The sequence below is a fragment of the Pseudophryne corroboree genome, chromosome 10, assembly GCF_028390025.1.
Source record: "Pseudophryne corroboree isolate aPseCor3 chromosome 10, aPseCor3.hap2, whole genome shotgun sequence".
Classification (NCBI taxonomy): Eukaryota; Metazoa; Chordata; class Amphibia; order Anura; family Myobatrachidae; genus Pseudophryne; species Pseudophryne corroboree.
Genome location: NC_086453.1, coordinates 221,484,373 through 221,504,182, shown reverse-complemented (window position 1 = coordinate 221,504,182; position 19,810 = coordinate 221,484,373). Strand labels below are relative to the sequence as shown.

Sequence of the window (19,810 nt, the reverse complement as noted above, 5' to 3'; positions counted from 1 at the left end):
ATGAGGTTGGTATGAGGGCCCGACGTCCACAGGTGGGTGTTGTGCTTACAGCCCAACACCGTGCAGGACGTTTAGCATTTGCCAGAGAACACCAAGATTGGCAAATTTGCCACTGGCGCCCTGTGCTCTTCACAGATGAAAGCAGGTTCTCACTGAGCACATGTGACAGACGTGACAGAGTCTGGAGACGCCAAGGAGAATGTTCTGCTGCCTGCAACATCCTCCAGCATGACCGGTTTGGCAGTGGGTCAGTAATGGTGTGGGGTGGCATTTCTTTGGGGGGCCGCACAGCCCTCCATGTGCTCGCCAGAGGTAGCCTGACTGCCATTAGGTACCGAGATGAGATCCTCAGACCCCTTGTGAGACCATATGCTGGTGCGGTTGGCCCTGGGTTCCTCCTAATGCAAGACAATGCTAGACCTCATGTGGCTGGAGTGTGTCAACAGTTCCTGCAAGACGAAGGCATTGATGCTATGGACTGGCCCGCCCGTTCCCCAGACCTGAATCCAATTGAGCTTCGGTGGAAACTTTCCCACCGAAGGGACTTAACGACAAGATCCAGTGGAATAGTCTTTAACATAGTGAACGTTCTTATGTTTAACCGAGCATTGGTTAAGGTCTGATTAGTAGTTGTGCCTTTAAGCTTCCACTGTTCACAGCCTGTCAACCTCTCCTCACTGCCCTTTAGGTCTTATCCTGTTCCCCCTTCCCTCTTTGGTAGGTCGCATCTCTCATTCCTGCCTTTTTCTGCACGTTCTTCACTCCTATTCAGCACACTGTCCATCTTGGCACCCCACGTTTTTGGCTTCACTCATAAGTTTTACACACAGCACGTTTATCACGTTTTTCACACTCAGTGTCATATTACACACAATCCTTTCTCTTTCACCTTCCTGGTTTTTCCCAGGTCCTTCCCCCCTTCTTTCTACATCCTACAGTCTCAATCTTTTACATTCCAGTTCCTAACACACACACCACACAGCCTTCCTCCTCTGTTATCTTTCTTTCATCACCCTTCCTCACAATTCATCCCTCTTCTTTCCAGCCTCAACACTCCAAATTCCTGCTCCAACCCATAAACATTTGTCTAATTTTTCCTTTCCTCCTCACTTCTTCATTTCCAAATTTCTCATTACAGCTTTCCCCTGTCAGACTCTCCAGGATGTGCCCTCTGTACACTTTTGTTGTCTCCACAACATGCCACCTCACATACATCATTCAAGCGATTCTCCATATATTCCAGTTTTTCATGCATTGCGCTTCAGCAATTTACACACTGTCCGGTCCCCACTGTGCCTCTATAGCAGTGATTTTCGACCTTTTTCAGTTCGCGGCACACCAAAAAGATTGAAAAATTGCCAAGGCACACCATCGGTACCCCACGAAAAAATAAAACACACACAGGGAAATAAAACAAACATATTTGTCCCCAAGGGGAAAAACACAGGCACATTGTCCCCAACAGTTATTAAAATAATGCGCAGTACTTGAACACACTGCCACAGTAATTCCACACATTGACCCTCATAGTATTGCCATCACACTGTCCCCCATTGTAATTGCACACATTGCCCCCCCATAGTAATGCCACCACACACACCGACCCCCACAGTAATGCCACCAGACACACTGACCCCCACAGTAATGCCACCAGACACACTGACCCCCACAGTAATGCCACCACATACACTGACCCCCACAGTAATGCCACCAGAGACACTGACCCCCACAGTAACGCCACCATACACATAGTAATGGCACTGCACACACAGCATAAAGCACTTGCCCAAACCTTTTTTGTTTTCCCCCTTAGCGGCAGGAGCAGTGAGGAGCAGCACGGGCCACGAAGGTACACTAGACAATACCCGGGCTGGATGGTGATGTGTACGTGACCTATGAGTCACGCCACGTCGTAGGGGTCACGGGCGGGCCCGCAGGAGAGCTGCTGTCTTCACTATACAGTGACCGCAGAAGAACTGCCTGCGCTGCCCGATAGTGATGCTGTAAATCAGTATTACTGTCGGGCATCGCAGGCAGCTCTTACGCGGTCATTGTATAGTGAAGACGGCTGCGCAGCAGACGGGGACTGGCAGCAGGGATCTCCGGCGGCGGCGGCACACTTGACAACCGCTGGCGGCACACCAGTGTGCCGCGGCACAGCGGTTGAAAAACACTGCTCTATAGTATAGCGTGCTCCTTTTAACAGTCACCACTATCTTATTCTTTGTCACTTCGTCTTACAGGGCCGGCGTAGGTGTTCCGGGAAGCAACGCTGGTTGCCATGGCAGCCGCGTCACACACCCGACATCACGTCACTTCCTGGAGACGCCGGAAGTCTTCCGGCGGTTCCCGATGCTGATGGCGTCCGGCCCTGCTCACCTCCACGTGTGGGATGCACCTGGGTGCTATAAAGGTAAGTGGGTTCTCTATACACACTGTTCACGCCTTGACAAAGGGGTTTCAGGACCCCGAAACGTTGGTTCTTTATGTGACCATTGTGATGTTGATGTGATTTGAAATACACGTCTGTTTATTTACTTCAACGGAGTGCCGCTGCCATTTTTTTTCCTTACTGTGGATTACCGTTAGCTGCGGAGGGCACCCAGATCTACAACATTATATTGTGAGTGCCGGGCATTACCATATCTGATATATATATATATATATATGTATATATATCTCTTGAAGATGGAAATGGATAAACATATCATGTGTGGGATCATATTGTTCAGGGTCACATAAGCAGTAATCAGGTGGGCATGAGGATATTGTCGCATATTGCTAGTGATGAGCGGGTTCGGTTCCTCGGAAGCCGAACCCCCCCGAACTTCACCCATTTTACACGGGTCGAGGCATACTCGGATTCTCCCGTATGGCTCGGTTAATCCGAGCGCGCCCGAACGTCATCATCCCGCTGTCGGATTCTTGCGAGATTCGGATTCTATATAAGGAGCCGCGCGTCGCCGCCATTTTCACTCGTGCATTGGAAATGTTAGGGAGAGGACGTGGCTGGCATCCTCTCCGTTTGTGCTTATTGCTTAATTGTGGGGACTGGGGAGCAGCTGTATTATATAGGAGGAGTACTGTGCAGAGTTTTGCTGATCAGTGACCACCAGTTTTATCCGTTCTCTGCCTGAAAAACGCTCCATATCTGTGCTCAGTGTGCTGCATATATCTGTGCTCACACTGCTTTATTGTGGAGACTGGGGACCAGCAGTATTATATAGGAGGAGTACAGTGCAGAATTTTGCTGACCAGTGACCACCAGTATACGTTGTCTGCCTGAAAAACGCTCCATATCTGTGCTCAGTGTGCTGCATATATCTGTGCTCACACTGTGGGTACTGGGGACCACCAGTATATTATATAGGAGGAGTACAGTGCCGAGTTTTGCTGACCAGTGACCACCAGTATACGTTGTCTGCCTGAAAAACGCTCCATATCTGTGCTCAGTGTGCTGCATATATCTGTGCTCACACTGCTTTATTGTGGGTAGTGGGGACCACCAGTATATTATATAGGAGAAGTACAGTGCAGAGTTTTGCTGACCAGTGACCACCAGTATATATAGCAGTACGGTACGGAAGGCCACTGCTCTACCTACCTCTGTGTCGTCAAGTATACTATCCATCTAGATTCTATACCTGTGGTGCATTTTAGTTTTGCAGTTTGCTGACAGTGACCACCAGTATATATAGCAGTACGGTACGGAAGGCCACTGCTCTACCTACCTCTGTGTCGTCAAGTATACTATCTATCTAGATTCTATACCTGTGGTGCATTTTAGTTTTGCAGTTTGCTGACAGTGACCACCAGTATATATAGCAGTACGGTACGGAAGGCCACTGCTCTACCTACCTCTGTGTCGTCAAGTATACTATCCATCTAGATTCTATACCTGTGGTGCATTTTAGTTTTGCCGTTTGCTGACAGTGACCACCAGTATATATAGCAGTACGGTACGGAAGGCCACTGCTGTACCTACCTCTGTGTCGTCAAGTATACTATCCATCTAGATTCTATACCTGTGGTGCATTTTAGTTTTGCAGTTTGCTGACAGTGACCACCAGTATATATAGCAGTACGGTACGGAAGGCCACTGCTCTACCTACCTCTGTGTCGTCAAGTATACTATCCATCTAGATTCTATACCTGTGGTGCATTTTAGTTTTGCAGTTTGCTGACAGTGACCACCAGTATATATAGCAGTATGGTACGGAAGGCCACTGCTGTACCTACCTCTGTGTCATCAAGTATACTATCCATCTAGATTCTATACCTGTGGTGCATTTTAGTTTTGCAGTTTGCTGACAGTGACCACCAGTATATATAGCAGTACGGTACGGAAGGCCACTGCTCTATCTACCTCTGTGTCGTCAAGTATACTATCCATCTAGATTCTATACCTGTGGTGCATTTTAGTTTTGCAGTTTGCTGACAGTGACCACCAGTATATATAGCAGTACGGTACGGAAGGCCACTGCTCTACCTACCTCTGTGTCGTCAAGTATACTATCCATCTAGATTCTATACCTGTGGTGCATTTTAGTTTTGCAGTTTGCTGACAGTGACCACCAGTATATATAGCAGTACGGTAGAGAAGGCCACTGCTGTACCTACCTCTGTGTCGTCAAGTATACTATCCATCTAGATTCTATACCTGTGGTGCATTTTAGTTTTGCAGTTTGCTGACAGTGACCACCAGTATATATAGCAGTACGGTACGGAAGGCCACTGCTCTACCTACCTCTGTGTCGTCAAGTATACTATCCATCTAGATTCTATACCGGTGGTGCATTTTAGTTTTGCAGTTTGCTGACAGTGACCACCAGTATATATAGCAGTACGGTACGGAAGGCCACTGCTCTACCTACCTCTGTGTCGTCAAGTATACTATACATCTAGATTCTATACCTGTGGTGCATTTTAGTTTTGCAGTTTGCTGACAGTGACCACCAGTATATATAGCAGTACGGTACGGAAGGCCACTGCTCTACCTACCTCTGTGTCGTCAAGTATGGTATCCATCTAGATTCTATACCTGTGGTGCATTTTAGTTTTGCAGTTTGCTGACAGTGACCACCAGTATATATAGCAGTACGGTACGGAAGGCCACTGCTCTACCTACCTCTGTGTCGTCAAGTATACTATCCATCTAGATTCTATACCTGTGGTGCATTTTAGTTTTGCAGTTTGCTGACAGTGACCACCAGTATATATAGCAGTACGGTACGGAAGGCCACTGCTCTACCTACCTCTGTGTCATCAAGTATACTATCCATCTAGATTCTATACCTGTGGTGCATTTTAGTTTTGCAGTTAGCTGATAGTGACCACCAGTATATATAGCAGTACGGTATGGAAGGCCACTGCTCTACCTACCTCTGTGTCGTCAAGTATACTATCCATCTAGATTCTATACCTGTGGTGCATTTTAGTTTTGCAGTTTGCTGACAGTGACCACCAGTATATATAGAAGTACGGTACGGAAGGCCACTGCTCTACCTACCTCTGTGTCGTCAAGTATACTATCCATCCATACCTGTGGTGCATTTCAGTTGTGCGCAGTATATATAGTAGTAGGCCATTGCTATTGATACTGGCATATAATTCCACTCATTAAAAAATGGAGAACAAAAATGTGGAGGTTAAAATAGGGAAAGATCAAGATCCACTTCCACCTCGTGCTGAAGCTGCTGCCACTAGTCATGGCCGAGACGATGAAATGCCATCAACGTCGTCTGCCAAGGCCGATGCCCAATGTCATAGTAGAGAGCATGTAAAATCCAAAAAACAAAAGTTCAGTAAAATGACCCCAAAATCAAAATTGAAAGCGTCTGATGAGAAGCGTAAACTTGCCAATATGCCATTTACGACACGGAGTGGCAAGGAACGGCTGAGGCCCTGGCCTATGTTCATGGCTAGTGGTTCAGCTTCACATGAGGATGGAAGCACTCATCCTCTCGCTAGAAAACTGCAGTGCCACTCCTAGATGGGCCAGGTGTTTGTGTCGGCCACTTGGGTCGCTTAGCTTAGTCACACAGCTACCTCATTGCGCCTCTTTTTTTCTTTGCATCATGTGCTGTTTGGGGACTATTTTTTTGAAGTGCCATCCTGTCTGACACTGCAGTGCCACTCCTATATGGGCCAGGTGTTTGTGTCAGCCACTTGGGTCGCTTAGCTTAGTCACACAGCTACCTCATTGCGCCTCTTTTTTTCTCTGCATCATGTGCTGTTTGGGGACTATTTTTTTGAAGTGCCATCCTGCCTGACACTGCAGTGCCACTCCTAGATGGGCCAGGTGTTTGTGTCGGCCACTTGTGTCGCTTAGCTTAGTCACACAGCGACCTTGGTGCGCCTCTTTTATTCTTTGCATCATGTGCTGTTTGGGGACTATTTTTTTGAAGTGCCATCTTGTCTGACACTGCAGTGTCACTCCTAGATGGGCCAGGTGTTTGTGTCGGCCACTTGGGTCGCTTAGCTTAGTCACACAGCTACCTCATTGCGCCTCTTTTTTTCTCTGCATCATGTGCTGTTTGGGGACTATTTTTTTGAAGTGCCATCCTGTCTGACACTGCAGTGCCACTCCTAGATGGGCCAGGTGTTTGTGTCGGCCACTTGTGTCGCTTAGCTTAGTCACACAGCGACCTTGGTGCACCTCTTTTTTTCTTTGCATCATGTGCTGTTTGGGGACTATTTTTTTGAAGTGCCATCCTGCCTGACACTGCAGTGCCACTCCTAGATGGGCCAGGTGTTTGTGTCGGCCACTTGGGTCGCTTAGCTTAGTCACACAGCTACCTCATTGCGCCTCTTTTTTTCTCTGCATCATGTGCTGTTTGGGGACTATTTTTTTGAAGTGCCATCCTGCCTGACACTGCAGTGCCACTCCTAGATGGGCCAGGTGTTTGTGTCGGCCACTTGGGTCGCTTAGCTTAGTCACACAGCTACCTCATTGCGTCTCTTTTTTTCTCTGCATCATGTGCTGTTTGGGGACTATTTTTTTGAAGTGCCATTCTGTATGACACTGCAGTGCCACTCCTAGATGGGCCAGGTGTTTGTGTCGGCCACTTGGGTCGCTTAGCTTAGTCACACAGCTACCTCATTGCGCCTCTTTTTTTCTCTGCATCATGTGCTGTTTGGGGACTATTTTTTTTGAAGTGCCATTCTGTCTGACACTGCAGTGCCACTCCTAGATGGGCCTGGTCAGACGTGTGTGTTGTGAGCTCCTGAGTTCCACTCGAGTGTCGGATTACACCCAAGATCCCTGGAGCCCTTCCCAGCTGGGATGGAGCCTCCCAGGGGTAAGGAGAAGCAGTTTCCCCCGGTTATGGAGCCTGACCCAGGGGAACCTATACTGTGCAAAGGCTCTGGTGCTGGGGATTTAAGTCCAGTGTCCCTGTCTGCTGTAAAATCATCCTGCATGCAGTCTGCTATGGAGGTCACTGTGGAAATCCCCAGCAGTGTGTCTAAAGCCTGTGGTTTAACTGCAATTACTGACCTATCTACAACAGCTGGTTTATCTACACCAGTGTTCCCTGATCCTGCAAAGACTTCTGTAAAATCATCCTGCATGCAGTCTGCTATGGAGGTCACTGTGGAAATCCCCAGCAGTGTGTCTAAAGCCTGTGGTTTAACTGCAATTACTGACCTATCTACAACAGCTGGTTTATCTACACCAGTGTTCCCTGATCCTGCAAAGACTGCTTCTAGTTTGCCTACTAGTGGATCCCCTGCTGCATCTGTTAATGGCCAGAGCATGGAATCTTATGTGGAGCCGCTGCATAGTACCGGGGGCTGTGCTCCCTTTTCAGCGGGTGCTAGCGGCAGAGTCCGGTGGTCAGGAGAGCCGGTAAAGACCTTAATAGGCAGCCCTGAGCTCCCCCCTGCAAGTGCTGTGAATGGCGTTGAGACCCGGCGTCTGGAAGTGAAGCAGCTGGAAGGAGAGTTTTCTGCCGCTGGAGCCCCTGCTGACGCGACGGTGAAGAGGTTAGTAAGTCCGGCCGTCGGCGGGTTCCCTGCATGTTATCGTCGCTCTGTAGATGCAGGGGCTGGTATAGTGGCCTCTGGGTCTGCTGCACCAGTGTGCACTGCTGCCAGCCTTAATGTAAAAAATCAAAAGGAGGTGGAGGAGGTTTTGGATGGTGATAAGGACAATCAGGGAATAAAGCTCTATGCTAGTAATGTTCCATCCATGCCAACAGGTGTTACTAAGGTGGTTCCCCCCATGTTAAGTTTGGCTGCCAATAAATCAGTGACAATGATTAAGGAAGGTGACGTTCAAGTGGCGCCTATATCTACATCTGCTGTGCTTAAAAAAAATCCTGTGTGCCCAACTGGTGATGAGACATCTATGATTAAGGAAAAAGTGACTGGGGGTTCGGTTGCTGTGAAAATTGAGGGGTGTCTAGTGAAGATGACCCCCTGTACAGTGAATTTAAGTCCCCCCGTTTCCGTGCCATCTGGATCTGCTTTGTTGGTGTGTGAGGGAAAGTCAGTGGCTGCTACCGATGCTACCGTGGGACCGGTGACCAGGTCCAGAGCTGTTAAACCTGTGGTAGCCCCTGCAAAGTTTATTGTTGGTAGCTCAGGGATCGGTGATGTCAAGAAATTAGCCACTGTGGCGTCTGTGTCAAAAACAAAGAAGCCGGGGCTGAAGTGTGATGTCTTGGTGGAGTCTGGATCGTTGCTTGATGTGGTATCCTCTGACACCGAACAAACGCAAGCACAACTCTCATCCGCTGCAATTGGGGGTAATCTCCCTGCGACAATTAAGTTGGAGTGTAGGGGGGCTGGTGCCCGGAGTGTATCCTCTGACCTGCCTGTGGAGGTCCAGGACAAAGTGACAGAGCAGTCTGTCTGTGAGACGGGTTTGTCGTCTGGCGACTCCCAATCTTCTTGTGGGACTAGCATGGCAATTATCGATGAGGATACTAAGGAGATGGAGATGCAGGACTTTGCTAGCACTGGTGAATCAAGTATTGACATTGCTGAGTTGAAAATGTTAGTTGTTAAGAAGGGGATTTTGATTGCGGAGAAGAAGAGGAGGAGGAACACTTGTCCAAAATGGGAAAGGGAGAGGATGGAGGGGGACATACGCAGGTTGGAGCTTGAATGTATATGTTTGGAGGCCAGGATGCTAGCACTTCAGAAAGAGCTGGAGGAAGAGGAGAAAATTGAGTGTGAGCCAAGTGGATCGACCGTGTCTGAGGAAGAGGATCCAAGGTGTGATGGTGGTGCTTCTGCTGGTGAAGATGCTGTGGATTCTGCGATGGATCAGGGCCTGGAGTGTAATGTTGCTATGGTGGAGGAGGCGTCTCCTCTTTTGATTGTGGAACAGCGGTTGGATGGTGGTCTGGGAGGTGTCGCTGTTCAGGCTGGTGTTGCTTGCTCGGGGTCAACCTCCCAAGATCTGGCCTCCTCTGCTGGGAAGCAGGTTGCGTCCATGGTGGGTCCGGCGCGTGCCGGTGAGATGGCTGAGGCGAGTCTCCCCAATCTGCCTACGGGTGGTGGCGTTAGCAAGCCAAGCATGGTGGCAGGGGTGAGTGGTGCCAAAGACGCCACTGGCACTAATGTTGATGGTGTCACTTGCTCTAAGGCTAGGGCTAAAACAAAACATGTTGCCGAGACTGGTGTTAAGAGTGTGTCGGTGGGTCCAGTGTCATCGTGTGGACTTGCCCAAGGTCTTCCGGCGTTAAGGAAAGAAGATTTATCTGCAGAGGAGCGGGCTATTGTTGATGGTCTATATGGTAGCTTGGGCGTACCTGTGAGATCCTTGCCAGCTATATCCGTTATTAGAACCTCTTTGGCCAATAAAAATGCTAGTTCTGTATCTGTTGGGCAGGGTGCGGGGCGGGCTAATGTTGTGGGCTCTGTTGGGCAGGCCTCGCCTCAGGTAGTTCCTAAGCCGGGCTTGTCCTCTTATGCGGGTGCTGTCTCAAGTGGCAATAGGATTGTTGCTCCAAAGGTGTTTTCGGCTTCTGATCAGGCTGGTAAGCGTCGCAACGTGGTTTCACTTAAGTGGATAGGGGTTGAGGAACCCCCTTCTAAAGGGGATTTCCTGGAAATGGTGTTCTCATTGGGTTTCCATGCCCCTGATCTTTTTGCTTGCATCCACCCTGTAAAGACCCCTGACTACGACCTTAGTTTCATATCTTATCAAGGGCTGCGGGTGTTCTGGGAACAGTGGGAGCTAAAGAAGGGGTGTGAACCGTATTGTCGCTATAAAGCGGCGGCTGTTACTCGCCAGGATAGAGTCCGTGCAACTGTATTGGTCAGGAATGAATCCCTCCCTGCTGCAGATATTGGCTATTGGTTAAGTCGATATTGCGACATCTTGTCTCCTCTGGTGAAGATTGATTTCACGAAAGGTGTGTGGGGTGGAGCCTGGTCGGCTGTGATCAGGCTTAGGCATAATGGTCAGGTGCCTTGCCATGTTCCCTCTGCTGCTTTCATTGGGAGAGACAAAATCCAATGTTTTTATCCTGGTCAACCTAGACAGTGTCACCGCTGCGGAGACTTTCGTCACCTAAGCAGTGACTGTACTGTCCTGAAATGTGCCCTCTGTGGTAAAACTGGGCACATGGCGAGGGATTGTGGCAACGTAACCTGCAACCTTTGTGGGTGCGAAGGACATCCTTATAGTAGGTGCCCCAAGGCCTCCCATAACCTTGAGGTTATGGGGGAAGAGCTAGAGAGGGAAATGGGTCGTCTTTTTGAGGAGGAGCGACGGGAGGTTGTAGAAAAGCAAGTGGTGAGGGCGGTGGTAGAGAAGAACAGTGTGGTGAGGAAGGTGCCTGCTGAGGTGGATAAAGATGGCTTTCAGGTGGTTGAATCTAAGTCAAGGAAAAGGTTGGCCAAAAGAAGGGATTCAGACCCTGGTATTTTTTGTGTTAATAGATTTCAGTTTAACTCTGAGGAAGAGTCTGAGGTGGAGGACAGTGATATCGTCTTATCTGAAGGGCAGCTTGTCCAGGTCCCAAAAGATAAACCCAAGAAACAAAGAAGGAGGTCCTCTGTTAAGAGTTCTTTTGGGGAAGTAGCGTCCGTGGTGGAGGGGAAGGGGTGTAGGAGGAGTGAAAGGAGGAGACGAAGTAATGAGGTTGATAGTTCTGGTCATGTGTCTTCAAAAGTTAGATCGGTGGTAACATCAGACACTGATGGGAAACCTCAGAGTTCAGTCAGGGAAGATGTGGGGGACTTTTCCTTCGTGCCTTCCTGTACCCCTCAAATCCTTTCCTCATTGCCCCAGGATCTCGTGGATCCTCCCCCTGTCCCTGTGGACCCTAGGCCCTTTCCCGCTTCTCCAGGAGCGGAGCCTCCTGATCCGGGTCCTCCTCATGATGGTTTGGGCCAAGATATTTCTGCTGCTTTGGGGGAGGCTCGGGACATGGACCTCTCTGTCTCTCCCACTGCAGGTGAGAGTGATACTGAGGAGGTGTTTGTTAGGGAGGATGATCCTCTTCCCTTGGGGACTAGTTTTAAAAGGTATGGCTCCGATGAGGAGTCAAGTAGGCAAGCAAAGAGAAAGTGATTGGGTCCTACCTTACAATCCAATGAAACATGGATCCCCAGCCTATACGATGTGCCACAATTAATGTGGCTTCCGTTTTGTCCGAACGTGCTCGTTTTATGGCCTTTGATTTTTTCAGCACAATTGAGGCTGATTTTTTATTTTTGCAGGAGACCAGGATTGGTGATCTGGCGGTTCTTCATAGAGCAAAGCGTGAATGGAGGCGTGGACCGTCTTTCTGGTCTCTTGCGGCCGAGCCGTACGGTGGGGTGGCGGTGCTTTTTACCGGTATGGTAACCGTGCACAGGATTGTAGAGTTACAGGTAGGTAGGTGTATGGTTTTGGATATCAACTTGAAGGGACAGAACCTACGGCTAATTAACATCTATGGGCCCCAGTCCCCAAGGGACAGGAGATGTCTCTTCACGGAGATAAAACCGTTTCTTTTTTCAGCCCGGCAGATTGTCTTTGGTGGCGATTTTAACGCTATCACTAGGCCAAAAGACAGGGGGGGCACAAAGACAACCCTGGGTCATGATTCCAATTTTTTAGCTAGCATGACTAGGGAGGCTGGTCTGGTGGATGTGCATGTTCGCCATTTTCCAGACCTCACGGGTTACACCTTCTATTGTGGTAGTCGTAGGTCTAGGATAGATAGGTTTTTTGTTAAGGAGTCCGCGAAAACTTTGCCTCCTGTGGTGAAGCTAGTAGAGTTCTCCGATCACTGTATTCTGAGTTTTGCTTTGAATGCTTCGGAAACCCCTCAGAAAGGGCGGGGTCTATGGCGGCTGAATTCGGGGCTCTTGAAGGAGGAGACGGTGAGACAGTCCTTTAGAGATTTCTTTCAACTACAAGAGACTCTTTTGGAGGCAGGTTGGAGTAGATCTGAGTGGTGGGAGGAGTGTAAAAAGCGCACTCGGGGGTTTTTCCGTAGGCTGGTAGCTCGGAAAAACTTGATAAAACAAAATGCCTACTATGACTTGCGAAGGAAACTTGATTTCTTGATCTCTGAGCGTGGAGATAGTGGGGAGATCTCTCGGGTGAAGGCTCGGTTGAGGGAATATCAATACAGTCGCATGGCTTCCTTGATTTTGGAGAGGGATTATGGAGCTTACCACTCACCTGATCCCTATCAGAATTGTAGAAAGTCGGTTGATCTGAAGGAGGTGCGGGGTTTGGTTGATTCTCTGGGTGTCCTTCGTGAGGATTGGGAGGGCATTCTGGGGGTCATCAGATCCTACTACTCCGATCTTTTGTCCGAGCAGCCACTCATCAGAGAGAGGATGGAAAGGTTTCTTAGGGAGACACCAGGGCTCGGGGGCCTTGATGCCTCTTTTGACTCTTTGGGAAGTGATGTGACGGCGGAGGAGATCAGGAAGGCCATAGACGGTTTGTCTATAAAAAAATCTCCGGGCCCGGATGGCTTAACATCTGAATTTTTTAAAGCATTTTCGGACCTCTTGGTTCCTCATCTTGTGGAGGTTTTTAATGAGAGCCTGGCTGAGGGTTTGCTCCCTCCCTCCATGAGGTTGTCCGCCCTCATATTATTGTCCAAAGGTAAGGATCCATCTCGTGTTGAGAACTGGCGCCCCATCGCTCTTCTCAATACAGACAGGAAGATTTTGGCAAAGGTGCTCTTCAATAGGCTGATGGAAGTTTCCGGGCTGTTGCTTTCTTCTTCTCAGCATGGTACCGTGAAAGGCCGTAGCACCTTTAGTGCTGTCCTTGGCGTCCGGGAGGCTGTGGAGCGGTGTCGTGCTGAGAAGTGGGGAAAGTACTTGCTGGCATTGGATCAGTCTAAGGCTTTCGATAGAGTCAATCATGAGTACCTGTGGGCCTTGCTTGAAAGGTATGGACTTCCAGTGAGGGTGGTGGATTGGCTTTGCGTTACTTATAATCAGGCCGAGAGTTTCCCGCTTGTCAATGGTTGGGTAGGTCCTGCCTTCGCGGTCAACTCCGGTGTCCGTCAGGGTTGTCCCTTGAGCTCCCTTCTGTATGTGTTCGCAATCGACCCTTTCGTCAGGAGGGTTGAAAGTGGTGCACTCGAGGGGGTGCAATTGGGGCCGGAGTGTCTGCTGAAGGTGGTGGCCTATGCAGATGACGTCACGATTGTCGTATCGTCTACGACTGAGGCACGTGATGTGGAACACCTTATCTGCGAGTACTCTGGGGCCTCGTGCTCCATGATAAACCAAGACAAATGTGAAGCTTTCTGGATGGGGGAGGAAGGTGAGGAGTTCAGCCTTCCGGACAGCCTTCCCCGGGCCAATTCGTCAATCAAAATCTTAGGGATTTGGTTTAGTCGTGGTGATTATACCACTCTAAATTGGGTGAGTAAGCTGGAAGTTGCTGCCCGTAAAGTAGAGAGCTGGAGAAAATGGAAATTTTCTCTCAGGGAAAGGGTTGACCTGTGTAAGACTCACCTGATCCCGGTGTTTCTTTATGTCAGTTATGTGTGCTGTTTGCCTCAATCTTTGTGGTCCAGGATTTATTCTTTGTTCTTCCTGTTGTTGTGGGGGAACAGGATGAATCTCGTTAAGAGAGGCATCACCTACAGACCGAGGGCAGAGGGTGGACTTGGTATGGTCAACCCTGTGGTGTTTTTCACATCCACTTTTGTAAAGTTACATCTTGGGAGTCTGTTTTTGGAGGCCCCCCCTCAGTGGGTAGAAGGCTTTAGGGTTTGGGTGCACCCCTTCCTCAGGTCATGGATAGATGGCGGTCAGGTGAGAAACCTCCGAGTTGATAAATGCGGATACCTCCCGATCTACGTCATCTTGTGCTTGAAGGTGACAAGGCTATGGGGAATTTTGATGAGTGAAGTCAAAGGCTTCTCTAGAAGGGAGTTGGAGAGGAGCATTTTGCGATCTCATTTTTATGACCAGCCATCGCTAAGGGACTGCCCGGGCAATGTGTACTCAGCTGGGTTGAATCTGATTAATTCTCGGAGGATCCCACTGAAGTTCAGGGACATTGCCTGGCTTCTTTTTCAAGGGAAGCTTTATGTTAGGGGGAAGATCGGGTTTCGAGGTGCCAGTGATCGTGTTTGCCCACGTGAGGAGTGTCCTGGGGTGGTGGAGACTGTGGACCACTTCTTGCTCGAGTGTCCCTTTAATGTAAAAATTTACAAAGCCGTTTCAGCCGCCTTACGCCTTCCGTGCCTTTCGGGGCTTAGTTACCCTGAGTGGGCGTATGGGGCGTTCAAAAAGAGGTTTGGGAGATTTGATTTAGTCACCATTTACCTAGTTAGTTTAGCGGTCAGGTACCACACTTGGAGTGCACGGTGTCTAGTTTCCCTTAGAAGGTTAGTCCTTCCCTGTACTGAGGTGGTTAGTACCATTCTTCACGAGGTAAAGAGGATGATGGATATGGATCGAGGGAGGATGGATGCCGTCAGTTGGTCCAGGCTTTGGCGCCATCTGAGACCCCCTTGAGTGGGTTGCTGAAGTCTTTCCTTCCTTCCATCCTTCTGGCTTTCTTTTCTTTCACCCCCCGTAGATTTTGTGTTATAGTTTTTTTATGCTATGGTTTTAACATACGACTAAAAGCTCACCTCACTTTCTCTATGTTTGGATTTTGTTGTGTGTTAAGGCTTGATTTTGTACATATTGGTCTGTATATTGCTATTGACTGTCTATTTGACAAACTATTATTAATCTTGCCAGTGCTATGGACTTTTGAGTTTATTTGACATTGCCTCTTCATACACTAATCTGATATATTATGCCATCGTAGTCGGACTATAGACTTTGGACAATATTATTTAAATATGGCTTTTGGCTGGTATCACCTTGTTTATGTAAATTATTTTTTTTTCTCGTGTTTGTTGATTGCTTTGTTTTGTTGTTGCAATTTTTCTAATAAAAAAACATAGCCACTCCTAGATGGGCCAGGTGTTTGTGTCGGCCACTTGTGTCGCTTAGCTTAGTCACACAGCGACCTTGATGCGCCTCTTTTTCCTTTGCATCATGTGCTGTTTGGGGACTATTTTTTTGAAGTGCCATCTTGTCTGACACTGCAGTGCCACTCCTAGATGGGTCAGGTGTTTGTGTCGGCCACTTGGGTTGCTTAGCTTAGCCATCCAGCGACCTTGGTGCACCACTTTTTTTCTTCGCATCATGTGCTGTTTGGGGACTATTTTTTAAATCTGCCATCCTGTCTGACACTGCAGTGCCACTCCTAGATGGGCCAGGTGTTTGTGTCGGCCACTTGTGTCGCTTAGCTTAGTCACACAGCGACCTTGGTGCACCTCTTTTTTTCTTTGCATCATGTGCTGTTTGGGGACTATTTTTTTGAAGTGCCATCCTTCCTGACACTGCAGTGCCACTCCTAGATGGGCCAGGTGTTTGTGTCGGCCACTTGTGTCGCTTAGCTTAGCCATCCAGCGACCTCGGTGCAAATTTTAGGACTAAAAATAATATTGTGAGGTGTGAGGTGTTCAGAATAGACTGAACTGAGTGTAAATTATGGTTATTGAGGTTAATAATGCTATGGGATCAAAATGACCCCCAAATTCTATGATTTAAGCTGTTTTTGAGGGTTTTTTGTAAAAAACACCCGAATCCAAAACACACCCGAATCCGACAAAAAATTTTCAGGGAGGTTTTGGCAAAACGCGTCCGAATCCAAAACACGGTCGCGGAACCGAATCCAAAACCAAAACACAAAACCCGAAAAATTTCCGGTGCACATCTCTACATATTGCAGCAATAAGTTATTAGTAATACTGGATTTATGTATGATTAATGTGGTGGGTTTAACTGGTCTTGGGGTGGGAACTCAGATGTAAACAACAGTAATCACATCTCAAGACTTAGCCATCGCCCACCGCTTGAGCTGACCAATGATCCCCAGTGCACAGGATATGTCCCTCCCACGAACCAATGGAAGAAGGGCATACAATTTCTATTGTTTCATGCTTTGGAATATTGTATAAAAGCCAAGCCACCTGGCCAGTCAGTCACATTCTCTGAAGGTCATCTTTCCAGATTGACTAAGGACCGACCGGGTGGCGCTGGCGAACAAACGTATGTATCCATTGATTGTAGCCTGTATCTCTTATGTAATTGTATTATTGTTGTAACCCCCTTTTTAGTAAATAACTGTTGGGTCGGATCCCAACATTTTAAATACAATTGGTATTTCCTGCTAGGGATTATAAAGTGTACTTTGCCTCACGTGTAGCTACACCGTGCTTACAGTGTGACGGCGTGCTTATGCAACATGTATGTATCTGTTAGGGGTTTCACACACACGCTTAGCGGTCGCAGCGGCCTGAACAGATATATATTTAAGGTATTGCTTTTCTTCCTAAAAGTTAATCAGCTTTAACAATTGGGGGCTCCTCCGGTTCATCACACACTCACAGACTTACAGGCCATAACAGACTTTGATCTATCAGCAAAGGGTGGAGACGCATGCTACTTAACCTTACATTGTGTGCTGTTAGATCACGTCTGTTCTGTCTAGTCTAAAGAGGTGCTGGTGTAACCCGAAGGACACAGGAAAAAAGCTATTTAAAATTTGTGTGTAATTTTGGTGCGAAAGCGTACAGAAAGCATACCAATACTTTGCATGCTTTCTCACATATTGTTGCCATAGGTTAACAGTCATTATAGATCTGTGTGAAATTGGATACATTTGTTTGCTATATACTGTATATATATATTTTTGATAGTTTGTAAAGGGCATATTTGTAAAACACAAAACGCAGTTTCCGGCCTAAAACGTTTAGGTTTACACTCAAAAGAAGATTCTCCATGTGGGTGACTTCCGGCGAGCGTACGGAACAAGTGTGTGTTGTGTTAGTGAGTAATAGTAGTTTTATTGCTCACATTTATTGAGATTGTGTGGTTTATTGAATTGCGAATGCGTGGTTGTTGCGTAGAATTGCGGGCGCAAAGTATAACCACACGATAGTTCAATTTAAGGTGGGATAGTAGACATTTAATACTGTAGCACATAACTATCTGATTCCAAAAGCAGATTACCGTGATATTTTGTTTAAACTGTACTACCTCTGGGGTAAAGTAGCCAATCAAAGGGAGTGATATTTTCTGTACAGAAAAGAAAAAAACACTGTGTATTTGTGTGAGCTGAAAGTAAAAGTGACTGGAGTTGAACCCCGGAAATTCGGGTTCCGTGGAAACACTGAGTTAGTAGAGGCTCGGTGGCGTAAGGCCTGCTACCTTATGTGAACATAAATAGAGAAATACGCAAGTCGTGAGGAGACTTGCACAGGAGCATGATAGGGAATTGTGATAGAATTGTGAATTGAAGTAAAAGGTTTTTTGTTACGCTCCGGCTGAGGAGCGCAGCTTGTGAATTCGACTCCTGCGATCGTACGGCATATAGATAACAAGTATCTATAGGCTGTGCGATTGAATCACACGTCCGTGTGTTCTACACAGCACAACGTGATACTGATGTGTCATATGCGCTGTGGAAAGCTTACGCAGACGTGATTGTGTAAACAAGGGGTTTTTCGCTGATTATGTCAGGAAATCTCCCTGGTGGAAGTCCATTGGAAAGGGTGAGCAATAGTTATTGAAGTTTTCTATTTTTCACCCTACAAAAATTCCAGTGGAAAGATACCGAAAAGGAATTTTTTTGCTGCCTCTCTCAGGAAAATATTCCAACATAACCTCCACCGAAAGAAATTACGGAGCCCTAAGTTGGGTACATTGCGATCCACTATTGACAGTGTATCGTTGCACTGGCCAGCGTGGGCGAGAGCGGGTGAAGAGCGCTCGGAGAACTTTCACTGTCTGCTTGCATTGTGTAGTTTGGTATTATGGGAGCCAGGTGCTCAAGTGAGAGACGTACAGCAGTCAGGGTTCAGGCTGGAGAGCTACGGCCCAGTGGGGTCAGCTCGGTTTATAATGTGTGGGAAATATGGTCCACGCGCAGAGGCTTTTTGCAATGAATGGGTGCGTATGACTGCTGAAGATAGGGCATAATTCCCTAGGGTAGGTAGCTTTGAACCAGAGGTACTGCAGAATGTAGGTATTATAATATGTCTGATCAAATCTAGAAAACAGAGGATCAGACATAACGACTGTTTAAATTGGTGGCAGCAAGAAGGGGAGGTGCAAAGGGAACTGGCTCGCACAGCAGGTTCCAAACCTAGCAGGAATGTGAGTACGAGCACACCATCACAGACACAGGTCGAAGTGGAGAAAATGGCTACAATCAATGGTGCATTGAAAGACGATAGGGACATTCATGTAAAATGTATTAACCCTAACCCATGTATATTGTACCCTGTCCAAAGTTCTCTCCAAGGTCATAGGTCAGAGGAAAATTATGCATCCATCTCACTCTCAGCCCTCATCCAGGCAGCCACCTTGAAGGAAACGTCTCTGAGGAAGCCGCTGACTTGATTAGAGGCGGAGAAATGCGTAAGACGTCATCTACTGTGTCCGGTACCGGCACTCTCCACACGGTTTCTTCACCCTTTACAAGCCCCAATTTGGACACTTCGGATATGGCACCATTAATGTGCTGAAGGCACCAGGGAGATCTCATTTCTGCCCATTTGGGAGCCGGTCTAACGAACTAGGTGATACCTAAATACCGATGTGTTTTATTGCTTCAAACACCTTTGATTTCAAACTCTGTCTTCATTCATTTTTAACTAACATTGTTTGAATACAAACATTGGACTAAGAAACTGATTAATCTCAGTGCACTGAAAAAGCTTCTAAACAGCTGACTATAATTGCATGAAGTCCATAATCATTAGGACTAACGAACCATATGTGCATGACTACTAACCAGCTATCATAATTAACAGTTTTAATTTGTTATGCTTATACATTACTCTATATGCGCATATACTGTAGCTTGTTTATTTAAAACTGGCCGGTACCTGTACCTGTACATTTAGCTTTAATTGTTTTCATTAAAATGTACACACTCTTTTATTAGCACTGTTGGGTGTCCGTTTACCTTGAAGGAAACTCAGGTGGGCTCGGCCCAACTAATAAGAGCAGTGACGGTGTCTCCCACTGAAAGGACTGGTGAGATCACAGCCACCGGTAAGTGTGAGACTGTTCATTACACAGAGACCTTAACACCTCACAGTGAGCAAATTAGGAATGGAATGGTTGGGTTACATCCTGTCTTGGAAATAGCAACTCCCAATGCGAGAACCAATAGTCAGGGAGTAACCCTCACCAGGAAGAATGCAATGTATTGCCCGTGGACCAGATCAGAGCTGCGGTCAATCATTTCAGAATTCCCCCGATCCCTGGAAGCATTTAGCCAGATGTCAGAAGTATATCAAGGATCTGGGTAATG

At 47.5% G+C, this 19,810-nt stretch overlaps 1 long non-coding RNA gene across 1 annotated transcript in view; it reads left to right on the top strand.

Annotated features, from left to right (window-relative positions):
- The window catches only part of LOC134965440 (uncharacterized), a 75,171-nt gene extending 55,798 nt beyond the window's left edge, over positions 1 to 19,373 (top strand). The window contains exons 2-3 of the long non-coding RNA XR_010188361.1: positions 2,244 to 2,413; positions 18,836 to 19,373. This is a non-coding gene — a long non-coding RNA (uncharacterized LOC134965440). The remainder of the gene's footprint in view (positions 1 to 2,243; positions 2,414 to 18,835) is intronic.
- Positions 19,374 to 19,810: the final 437 nt, after the last annotated feature.